At 41.1% G+C, this 12,350-nt stretch overlaps 2 protein-coding genes across 2 annotated transcripts in view; one reads left to right on the top strand and one right to left on the bottom strand.

Moving 5' to 3' along the window:
* Window positions 1–2,701, bottom strand: part of LOC118397062 (NADPH--cytochrome P450 reductase-like) — a 39,474-nt gene extending 36,773 nt beyond the window's left edge. The window contains exon 1 of the mRNA XM_035791475.2: window positions 2,542–2,701. The gene's annotated coding sequence lies outside the window, so the exon portion shown is untranslated. The remainder of the gene's footprint in view (window positions 1–2,541) is intronic.
* The window catches only part of gdpd1 (glycerophosphodiester phosphodiesterase domain containing 1), a 29,207-nt gene continuing 18,539 nt past the window's right edge, over window positions 1,683–12,350 (top strand). The window contains exon 1 of the mRNA XM_035791482.2: window positions 1,683–1,764. The gene's annotated coding sequence lies outside the window, so the exon portion shown is untranslated. The remainder of the gene's footprint in view (window positions 1,765–12,350) is intronic.

Below are 12,350 nucleotides of genomic sequence, written 5' to 3'. Positions count from 1 at the left end.
AAACGCTAGCCAGGAGTAATCATCCGGGGTTGCGGTTAGCTAGTTGTGAAGATCCAGCTGAAGAGGTTCCGTTTGCGGTGGGAATCCGGGGATAAAAAAATAAAAAATAGGTCCGTTATGCTCTGGTTAGAGTCGCGTTGTTCGAACTGGCGAGAGCTTTCCGAGCTAGGTTAGCTGATGACCGGTTAGCTGAAGACCGCTAGCAATGTTTTGCTGACTGATAGCTGGTAGTTAGCTGGCTAGCTTCAGTCGAGGGGTTCCGGATCCGAAGTAAATATAAATACTTTAGGAAAAATAGCTACATTGGGTGAGGCGGGTTGCAGGAGAGTATTTAGAAGTTGAGGTTTAGCAAAATGTTTTAAAAGATATGCGAAGAAAAATATGTAAAAACAAAACAAAAAAACGATATATACAAAGGGACAAGACACGACAAGACGTCTTACTGCTACGCCATCTTGTGTTCAATACAGGAAGACAGCTAGCTAGACCTGTCTTCAATTTGATCGATTATTAACGTTTAAAAAATACCTAAAGTTGTATTACAAAAGTAGTTTGCAAAGTTTACAGGCAACTTTTGAAATATTTTGAAGTGACTTTGTGCAATTTGGAAGCTGTTTTTTTTCTGGATCAAACGCGCCAAATAAATTGACATTTTGGATATATATGGACGGAATTAATCGAACAAAAGGACCAATTGTGATGTTTATGGGACATATTGGAGTGCCAACAAAAGAAGCTCGTCAACGTTTTGTGTAGCGCCTGCAGGGTTGAAATATGCTACCCTCTTTGTTTACTGTTGTGCTATCATCAGATACTAGCTTCTTATACTTTCGCTGAAAAGCCTTTTTAAAATCTGACATGTTGGCTGGATTCACAACGAGTGTAGCTTTAATTTAGTATCTTACATGTGATTTAATGAAAGCTTGATTTTATATCATTTTATTTGAATTTGCCAAGCTGCATTTCCCCTGGCTTTTGGCCAAGTGGGACGCAAGCGTCCCCTATACCATAATAAGTTTTAAACAGGGCTCTGGGCTAATGGTCTGTCGAGATTTCTAACTTTATAATGAAAGATGAATGCTAAATTGTAAGAGCAAGGTTATTGTTGTTGACAGCCTATGCTGATTAATGTTTAGCAATTCACATGTAATGTCCACGTCTGCTAGAGTGCAACAGGTCACACGAGTTCATATCATGCCTCTTTCCTTATCTCGAGTTTCATGATACCATATCGCTCATTTATTAACTTTGGACAAAATAGACTAATTAAAACAGCCATCAAGCAATATACCTAATAAAACAATGCCTCCATTTATTATTACACTAATAACAAGAGACTGGATATAAATTCAGTTTAGCCCAATAACTACTCTAACGGAACTTACCATTACTCCCTAAGGTCCAAGGACTGTGTATATGTTATTTTCAGAGGTAGACTGGCTCTGACAGTCAAATACTCAGTCTAAACGTGAATCGATGCTCAAATTGCAATTCGGTTCTAGAAACATAAAGCCCTTTACTTTCATATCACATCAAAATAATTTCGCAAATGCAAAATATACACTGGTTTAACCGGCTTTAATCACAGTTACAGTGACAGTATTTTTCAACGAAAACACGTTTCTGGTGGACTTCTTTAGTTACACACAGGTATTCAGGGCATGCTAGATAGCTAATTAGCACCGTCTTTTATCTTCCGTAAACACGCGCTGTAACATGGAGATATGGCCGTGTGGGCACACCAACCCTAAACCACCTCAACAGGTATAGTTCACTTTTATTTTATAACACTCATATCAAATTTATGGTGGCCAATATTGATAGATCTCGTCAGGCTATCCTCAAGTATCTTAAATTGTGATCAATTGATGTTTACTGATCATGAAAAGCATCCAGTTACTTGCTGTATAATCGGACATTTTAATCGTTCTGACTATGCTCTTCAAGTGATGATATTACAACCAAATACTGTTGACAATGACTTAAAAACGGCACGCAGTTTTATTGATAACGACCAATATAACTTGGAATGGCGCTTGACCACGACATTAGCAATGAAAGCATACAACTACTAAGTTAGCTGACTCTCCAAAGAAAGTGACAAGTGGCAAAGCTGTTAATTAAAAACAGGGTTTGGTATATCAGTAAGTCAACTTGCTCAAACTAAATAGCAGACTATAGAAATTAACATTTAGCTAGAAGCTAACGTTTGCCTTAATTGCTGAGAAGATTTTACAGCCGGGGTGGCACGGTAGCCTAGTGGTTAGAGCGTTGGACTAGCATCCGCAACGTTGCAAGTTCAAACCCCTGAGCTGACAAGGTACAAAACTGTCGTTCTGCCCCTTAACATGCAGTTAACCCACTGTTCCCAGGCCGTCATTGAAAATAAGAATTTGTTGCCTAGCAAGCCTTATCGTCGAGCTAGCTAAAGTTAGAATGAAATTAGCTTTATTACAATCCATTCTCATGACATTGCCAGAGAAACGGCACTTCAGGATATTAAAAATTTCAACATAGCTAGACTTCCAGTAAGCTACTTACCACTTCCAGTCTTCACAATCAAGAAAAAGCACAACACAATGCAGAAACTTCACGCAATGCTGTGACTCTGAGGGACTAAACCAAACCAGTTTACTCAAGGGGTGTAGTACTTCCTACTCAAAGACTGGACATACACGTCACGACAGGCTCTGTAGACAAGGTCAGATCACTTGTACAGAAAGACTTCAAAGAATTACCCATTCTCTCTGTCTAACAATTCAATGATTGTCTAACTTATTCCAAACGAGTTTCTTAGTATCTCACTTTGCATTTTAAGAAATGGACTAGTCCATAAAGACGTTACCCAATGACTTTGTAACCGTAATAATAAATCACAGATCACAGTGCAGTGGGCCAGGGGTTAAGGTTATGTATCCACCGAATAGTACAAAGTGTCTTCACATCTCTGAAACAAGTTACCTTCAGTCATATTGAAGGTATCCTCGCATACTGAAAGATTAGTGTGTATTTTGTTTGGTGATAGTACCAAGGACAGATAGTAGTATAGCACAGACCTGAACCCAGTGGTGTAAAGTACTTAAGAAAAATACTTTAAAGTACTAATTAAGTAGTTTTTTAGGTATCTGTTCTTTTACTTTACTATTTATATTTTTGAAGAACTTTAACCTCACTACATTCCAAATGAAAATAATGTACGTTTTACTCATTACATTTTCCCTGACACCCAAAAAGTACTCGTTATATTTTGAACGCATAGCAGGAAAAGAAAGTTGTCAAATTCACACACTTATCAAGAGAAAATTCCTGGTCTGGCAGACTGAACACAAATGCTTCATTTGTAAAGATGTCCAGGTGTTGGAGTGCCCCTGGCTCTCTATAAATAATAAATAAAATGGTGTCATCTGGTTTGCTTAATATAAGGAATTTGAAGTTGCTTATCAAGACAACATTGAATGTTCTTGAGTGACCTAGTTGGTTGTGACTTAAATATCAGCTTGATAATCTATGGCAAGACTTGGTAATGACTTTCTAGCAATGATCAACAACCTACTTGACAGAGCATTAAGAATATAAGGAATAATGGGCAAATATTGTACAATCCATGTGTGCAAAGCTCTTAGAGACTTACCCCAAAAGAGTCACAGCTATAATCACTGCCAAACGTGTTTGTAACATGTGGGGGGTGAACACTGGTCACTTTAATATTGTTTACATACTTACCCCCTTCAAATGTATATACTGTATTCTAGTCAAGGCTCATCTTATATAACTACTGCTGTACACACCTTTTCTTTTCATATACTATCCATAGTGTCTATACATCCCATCATATACATATATAGTGCCTTCGGAAACTATTCAGACACCTTGACTTTTTCCACATATTTGGTAGGTTACAGCCTTATTCTAAAATTCATTACAATTTTCCCCTCAATCTTCACATTATGACAAAGCAAAAACTGGATTTCAGACATTTTTGCTCTTTTACGAAAAATAAAAAAGATCACATTTACATAAGTATTCAGACCCTTTACTCAGTACTTTTTTGAAGCACTTTTGGCAGCGATTACAGACTTCAGTTCTCTTGGGTATAATGCTACAAGCTTGGCAAACCTGTATTTGGGGAGTTTCTCCCATTCTTCTCTGCAGATCCTCTCAAGTGCTGTCAGATTGGATGGGGAGTGTCGCTGCACAGCTATTTTCAGGTCATTCAGGCCAAATAGTTCAATCTTGGTTTCATCAGACCAGAGAATCTTGTTTCTCATGGTCTGAGAGTCTTTCGGTGACTTTCCACAAACTCCAAGGTCTTTTACTGAGACTTTTACTGAGAAGTTGCTTCCGTCTGGTCACTTTACCATAAAAGCCTTATTGGTGGAGTACTGCAGAGATGGTTGTCCTTCTGGAAGGTTCTCCCATCTCCACAAAGGAACTCTAGAGGTCTGTCAGAGTGACTCAGTCACCTCCCTGACCAAGGCCCTTCTCCCCCGATTGCTCAGTTTGGCCGGGGGGGCAGCTCTAGGGAGAGTCTTGGTGGTTCTTGGGGACCTTCAATGCTGCAGACATTTTTTGGTACCCTTCCCCAGATCTATGCCATGACACAATCCTGTCTCCGAGCTCTATGGACAATTCCTTCGACCTCATGGCTTGGTTTTTGATCTGACACGCATTGTCAACTCTGGGACCTTGTATGCATGGAGATTTCTGATAATTGAAAAAATATATATATATTTTTATATGTCCAATCAATTGAATTGACCACAGGTGGACTCCAATCAAGTTGTAGAAACATCTGAAGGAAGATCAATGGAAATGGGATGCACCTGAGCTCAATTTCAAGTCTCATAACAAAGGGTCTGAATACTGTAAATAAGGTATGTTTTTTTTTTAGATTTAATACATTTCTAAAACTTGTTTTCGCTTTGTCATTATAGGGTTTAATGTGTAGATTATTTAATCCATTTTAGAATAAGGATGTAACATAAAATGTGAAAAAAAGTCAAGGGGTCTGAATACTTTCCCAAAGACACTGCGTGTGTGATTTATTATGCAATCCCTGTGCAACAACAAAGTAGCCTCAGTGTGACTCACTATTATATACGTGACAAAGCAAACTAACTCCAGCTCAACTAATCTCACAGCGAGTGGAATCCCACAGCCAGATCCCATACTCACATGACCAAAAAACAGGAAGGGCAGAAGAAATGTCAGCCCTCGCCACATCCAGGACTGAGATCCTTCTAATGGATAGATGGGCACAGAGTAGATGTAAATAAATGTGTCTCAAATATACAGTGCCTTGCGAAAGTATTCGGCCCCTTTGAACTTTGCGACCTTTTGCCACATTTCAGGCTTCAAACATAAAGATATAAAACTGTATTTTTTTGTGAAAAATCAACAACAAGTGGGACACAATCATGAAGTGGAACGACATTTATTGGATATTTCAAACTTTTTTAACAAATCAAAAACTGAAAAATTGGGCGTGCAAAATGATTCAGCCCCTTTACTTTCAGTGCAGCAAACTCTCTCCAGAAGTTCAGTGAGGATCTCTGAATGATCCAATGTTGACCTAAATGACTAATGATGATAAATACAATCCACCTGTGTGTAATCAAGTCTCTGTATGAATGCACCTGCACTGTGATAGTCTCAGAGGTCCGTTAAAAGCGCAGAGAGCATCATGAAGAACAAGGAACACACCAGGCAGGTCCGAGATACTGTTGTGAAGAAGTTTAAAGCCGGATTTGGATACAAAAAGATTTCCCAAGCTTTAAACATCCCAAGGAGCACTGTGCAAGCGATAATATTGAAATGGAAGGAGTATCAGACCACTGCAAATCTACCAAGACCTGGCCGTCCCTCTAAACTTTCAGCTCATACAAGGAGAAGACTGATCAGAGATGCAGCCAAGAGGCCCATGATCACTCTGGATGAACTGCAGAGATCTACAGCTGATGTGGGAGACTCTGTCCATAGGACAACAATCAGTCGTATATTGCACAAATCTGGCCTTTATGGAAGAGTGTCAAGAAGAAAGCCATTTCTTAAAGATATCCATAAAAAGTGTTGTTTAAAGTTTGCCACAAGCCACCTGGGAGACACACCAAACATGTGGAAGAAGGTGTTCTGGTCAGATGAAACCAAAATGGAACTTTTTGGCAACAATGCAAAACGTTATGTTTGGCGTAAAAGCAACACAGCTCATCACCCTGAACACACCATCCCCACTGTCAAACATGGTGGTGGCAGCATCATGGTTTGGGCCTGCTTTTCTTCAGCAGGGACAGGGAAGATGGTTAAAATTGATGGGAAGATGGATGGAGCCAAATACAGGACCATTCTGGAAGAAAACCTGATGGAGTCTGCAATCTGGTTTCCGAGCTGGTCATGGGAGCACCTCAGCCACGCTCAAGGTCCTAAACGATATCATAACCGCCATCGATAAAAGACGTTACTGTGCAGCTGTATTCATCGACCTGGTCAAGGCTTTCGACTCTGTCAATCACCGCATTCTTATCGGCAGACTCAACAGCCTTGGTTTCTCAAATGACTACCTTGCCTGGTTCACCAACTACTTCTAAGACAGAGTTCAGTGTGTCAAATCGGAGGACCTGTTGTCCGGACCCCTGGCAGTCTATGGTGGTGCCACAGGGTTCAATTCTCGGGCTGACGCTTTTCTCTGTATACATCAATGATGTTGCTATTGCTGCTGGTGATTCTCTGATCCACCTATACGCAGACGACACCATTCTGTATTCTTCTGGCCCTTCTTTGGACACTGTGTTAACTAACCTCCAGACGAGCTTCAATGCTATACAACACTCCTTCCGTGGACTCCAACTGCTCTTAAATGCAAGTAAAACTAAATGCATGCTCTTCAACCGATCGCTGCCACCCGTCCAGCATCACTACTCTGGACGGTTCTGACTAGGTATTTGTAGTTGTCCACATATTCTAGGTGTCTGGTTAGACTGTAAACTCTCCTTCCAGACACACATTAAGCATCTCCAATCCAAAATGTAATCTAGAATCGGCTTCCTATTTCGCAATAAAGCATCCTTCACTCATGCTGCCAAACATAAAACTGACTATCCTACCGATCTTTAACTTTGGCGGTGTCATTTACAAAATAGCCTCCGACACTCTACTCAGCAAATTGGATGCAGTCTATCACAGTGCCATCCGTTTTGTCACCAAAGCCCCATATACTACCCACCACTGCGACCTGTATGCTCTTGTTGGCTGGCCATCGCTTCATATTCACCACCAAACCCACTGGCTCCAGGTCATCTCCAAGTCTTTGCTAGGTAAAGTCCCGCCTTATCTCAGCTTACTGGTCACCATAGCAGCTCCCACCTGTAGCACGCGTTCCAACAGGTATATTTCACTGGTCACTCCCAAAGCCAATTCCTCCTTTGGCCGCCTTTCCTTCCAGTTCTCTGCTGCCAATAACAGAAACAAATAGCAAAAATCACTGAAGCTGGAGACACATATCTCCCTCACTAACTGAAAGCATCAGCTATCAGAGCAGCTTACACATCATTGCACCTGTACATAGCCCATCTGTAAATAGCCAACCCAACTACCTCAGCCCCATATTGTTATTTATTGTTTTGCTCCTTTGCACCCCAGTATCTCTATTTGCACAATCATCTTCTGCACATCTATCACTCCAGTGTTTAATTGCTAAATTGTAATTATTTTGCCACTATGGCCTGTTTATTATTTATTTTTGTATTATTTTCTATATTGTAGAATAATAGTGAAATATGAAATAACTACATGATTCCATATGAGTTTTCAAAAAAGTTAAACAAATCAAAATATATTTTATATTTTTCAAAGTAGCCACCCTTTGCCTTGATGACAGCTTTGCACACTCTTGGTATTCTCTCAACCAATATCACCTGGAATGCTTTTCCAACAGGATTGAAGGAGTTCCCACTTGTTGGCTGCTTTTTCTTCACTCTGCGGTCCAAATCATCCCAAACCATCTCAATTTGGTTGAGGTCGGGTGATTGTGGAGGCCAGCTCATCTGATGCAGCACTCCATCACTCTCCTTCTTGGTCAAATAGCCCTTACACAGCCTAGAGGTGCGTTTTGGGCCGTTGTCCTGTTGAAAAACAAATGATAGTCCCGCAAACCAGATGGGATGGCATGTCGCTTCAGAATCCTGTGGTAGCCATGCTGGTTAACTGTGCCTTGAATTCTATATAAATCACAATGTCACCAGCAAAGAACCCCCACAACATCACGCCTCCTCCTCCCTGCGTCACAGTGGAAACCACACATGCAGAGATCATCCATTCACCGACTCTGCGTCTCAGACACGGCGGTTGGAACCAAAAATCTACAATTTGGACTCATCAGACAAAAGGATCGATTTCCACCAGTCTAATGTCCATTGCTCGTATTTCTTGGCCCAAGCAAGTGTCATCTTCTTATTGGTGTCCTTTAGTAGTGGTTTCTTTGCAGCAATTCGACCATGAAGGCCTGATTCATGCAGTCTCCTCTGAACAGTTGGTGTTGAGATGGGTTTATTACTTGAACTCTGGAGCATTTATTTGGGCTGCAATGACTGAGGCTGGTAACGCTAATGAACTTATACTCTGCAGCAGAGAACTCTGGGTCTTCCATTCCTGTGGCGGTCCTCATGAAAACCAGTTTCATCATAGTGCTTGATGGCTTTTGCGACTGCACATAGAGAAACTTTCAAAGTTCTTGAAATGTTCCGAATTGACTGACCTTCATGTCTGAAAGTATTGATGCACGGTTGTTTCTCTTTTCTTATTTGTGCTGTTCCTGACATAATATGGAGTTTTACCAAATAGGGCTATCTTCTGTATACCACCCCTACCTTGTCACAACCTAACTGATTGGCTCAAACGCATTAAGGAAAGAAATTCCACAAATTAACTTTTAAAAACGCACACCTGTTAATTGAAATGCATTCCAGGTGACTACCTCATGAAGCTGGTTGAGAGAATGCCAAGAGTGTGCAAAGCCATCTTCAAGGCAAAGGGTTGCTACTTTGAAGAATCTTAAATATAAAACATATTTAGATTTGTTTTACACTATTTGGTTACCACACCATATTTGTTACAATGTAGAAATATAGTTTTAAAAAAACTTTAAAAACTTGAATGAGTAGGTGTGTACAAACTTTTGACTGGTACTGTATATAAATCATCAGAATAGGAAAACAGCCAACAACTCTTTCAAATGTCCCTCTTAAGACCTGTGAAATAATGTTTTTAATGTAGTGACACTCATACGCATTTTTCTTTGGAAGGAAAGCCTCCGTTTCAAAGAAAGTGTTGGGTCTTTCTTTAATGTGCTCCTTGATTTCATCCAAGGTTTTTACATCATCCTCTGTCAGTCTCTCCTTATTGCAGTTGTTGATGAATAGGGCCTTGAAAAACTGTGTTAGGGTGCATGAAACCTTTTAGAGAAAGAGAGCGAAGGTGTGTGTATACTAGCTGAGACATGTCCTTCAGCCTTCTCCGCTGGCAGGCGATAGAAGAAGAGCTCTGCAGCTAGCTCTCCTGGTAACAAAATGTCAATATTTATTTTACCTTTATTTAACCAGGCAAGTCAGTTAAGAACAAATTCTTATTTTCAATGACGGCCTGTTCAGGGGCAGAACGACAGATCTATACCTGGTCAGCTCAGGGGTTTGAACTCGCAACCTTCCGGTTACTAGTCCAACGCTCTAACCACTAGGCTACCCTGCCACCTCAATATACAAGACACTGAATGTATAGCCCATTAAAATCTATTTGAATGATTCTTCCTTTTTGACAAAGCACTGTGATTACTGTATGTACAGTGCATTTGTATTCAGACCCCTTCATTTAAAAAAAATGGTATTAAGTTACAGCCTTATTCTAAAATGGATCAAATAAAACAAATTATTTACACACTCAATACTCCACAATGACAAAGTAAAAACCAGGTTTCAGAAAATGTAGCTAATTTATTAAATTAAAAAAATATATATATCTTATTGACATAAATATTCAGACCCTTTGCTATGAGACTCAAAATTGATCTCCGGTGCATCCTGTTTCTATTGATCATCCTTCAGATGTTTCTACAACTTGATTGGAGTCCACCTGTGGTAAATTAAATTGATTGGACATAATTTGGAAAGGCACATACTTGTCTATATAAGGTCCCAGTGTTGACAGTGCATGTCAGAGAAAAAACCAAGCCACGAGGTCGAAGGAATTGTCCATGCACAGATCTGGGGAAGGGTACCAAAACATTTCTGCAGCATTGAAGGTCCCCAAAAACACAGTGGCCTCCATGATTATTAAATGGAAGTAGTATGAAACCACCAAGACTCTTCCTGGCGCTGGCTTCCATGCCAAACTAAGTGTAGCTGATGTGAAATGGCTAGCTACTAGCGGTGGTGCGCGCTATTGGCGTTTCAATTGGTGACATCACTTGCTCTGAGACCTTGAAGTAGTGGTTCCCCTTGCTCTGCAAGGGCCGCAGCTTTTGTGGAGCGATGGGTAACGATGCTTCGAGGGTGACTGTTGATGTGTGCAGAGCATCCCTGGTTCCCGCCCAGGTCGGGGCGAGGGGACGGACGTAAAGTCTATACTGTAAGCAAGCGAGGGAGAAGGGCCTTGGTCAGGGAGGTGACCAAGAACCCGATGGTCACGCTGACAGAGCACCAGAGTACCTCTGTGGAGATGGGAGAACCTTCCAGAAGGACAACCATCTCCGCAGCAATCTACCAATCAGGCCTTTACGGTAGAGTGCCCAGGCAGAAGGCACCTGAAGGACTCGCAGACCTTCAGGAAACCAGATGCTCTGGTCTGATGAAACCAAGATTGAACTCTTTGGGCTAAATGCCAAGCATCACGTCTGGAGGAAACCTGGCAAAATCCCTACGATGAGGCATGGTGGTGGCAGCATCATGCTGTGGGGATGTTTTTCAGCAGCAGGGACTTGGAGACTAGTCAGGATTGAGGGAAAGATGAACAGGGCAAAGTACAGAGATATCCTTGATGAAAAACTGCTCCAGAGCAATCAGATTATTATTATTTGACCCTGCTGGTCATCTATGAACATTTGAACATCTTGGCCATGTTCTGTTATAATCTCCACCCGGCACAGCCAGAAGAGGACTGGCCACCCCTCATAGCCTGGTTTCTCTCTAGGTTAAGGCCTTTCTAGGGAGTTTTTCCTAGCCACTGTGCATCTACACCTGCATTGCTTGCTGTTTGGGGTTTTAGGCTGGGCTTCTGTACAGCACTTTGAGATATCAGCTGATGTAAGAAGGGCTTTATAAATACATTTAATGGGCTGTTTATGGCATGCAGTGAACTTTGACTTTGTTACAAATACGTGTGAGCTGACCAAGTAATTTGGTGTCACTAATGCGGAAAGGTGGAATAAACGAGTCAGGAGTAGGTTTTCTTGATTGAACACAGTTCTCTATTGAGGGATTTCTGTCAATACAAACACTCCAACACAATCAATGAGAATCTCTCAAGGAAAAACACACATCTTCTTCAGATGAAACAGGAACACATGATTATCTTTAAACTGTAACAAACAAAAAAAAATCATAGGTTTGTCACCGTCTTAATGGTTGTTTGTGGATAGCTCCCCTCTCTTGGTGGCCATTCTCCAGAGATAGTTTACCTTCTCCTCACCTTCCAAATGATACGTCCTCTCCTTTGGTGGAGCAACCACTCGTATTCTTTCTTTTTCTGTCTCTCTCTGCTGGTTCTCTCTGTAGGGGAAAGAGAATATATCATTAGTACCGTAAGCTGTGCTTAATTGCCTCTGGTCACCTTGACTCACATGCCTGGTTGGGCTACTGTCTGTGAGCCCAGCCTACCTTCTGGTGGTCCTTCCACACATGCTTGATTGACATGGACATTGTTCTCTCTTGCAATGATCTGTTTATCACATCTAGCGCTTAATGGTTTCTGCGACTGCACTTGAAGAAACTTTCAAAGTTCTTTGATTTTCCGTATTGACCTTCATGTCTTAAAGTAATGATGGACTGTCATTTCTCTTTTCTGGACTTCCTTGAGTGCCTTGTTAGGGTGAAAGAGTTTGAGGTGCCAAGAATCAAGGCTGTACAGCAGAGCTCCTATGTGGAGGCCGTGAAGAGAGTTAAAGGAGTAATAGGGCATATTGCCGAAGATGCACCGCAACCAGTTGTGTGTGTTTTATGTCGATCAAGTGATCTGGATGCACTCCTTGTGAAGAAGGTGGATTTTGTAGCATTCATAGCCACAGTTATTAATGGTAATGCACAAGTGTCCAAGAAGTCCAAGAAGCTGGACATATCACTGTTTCCGTAGTCAAAAATGTTTTTGGG

The sequence above is a fragment of the Oncorhynchus keta genome, chromosome 18 (genome assembly GCF_023373465.1).
Source record: "Oncorhynchus keta strain PuntledgeMale-10-30-2019 chromosome 18, Oket_V2, whole genome shotgun sequence".
Lineage (NCBI taxonomy): Eukaryota > Metazoa > Chordata > Actinopteri > Salmoniformes > Salmonidae > Oncorhynchus > Oncorhynchus keta.
This window is presented reverse-complemented; position numbering and strand designations above follow the sequence as displayed.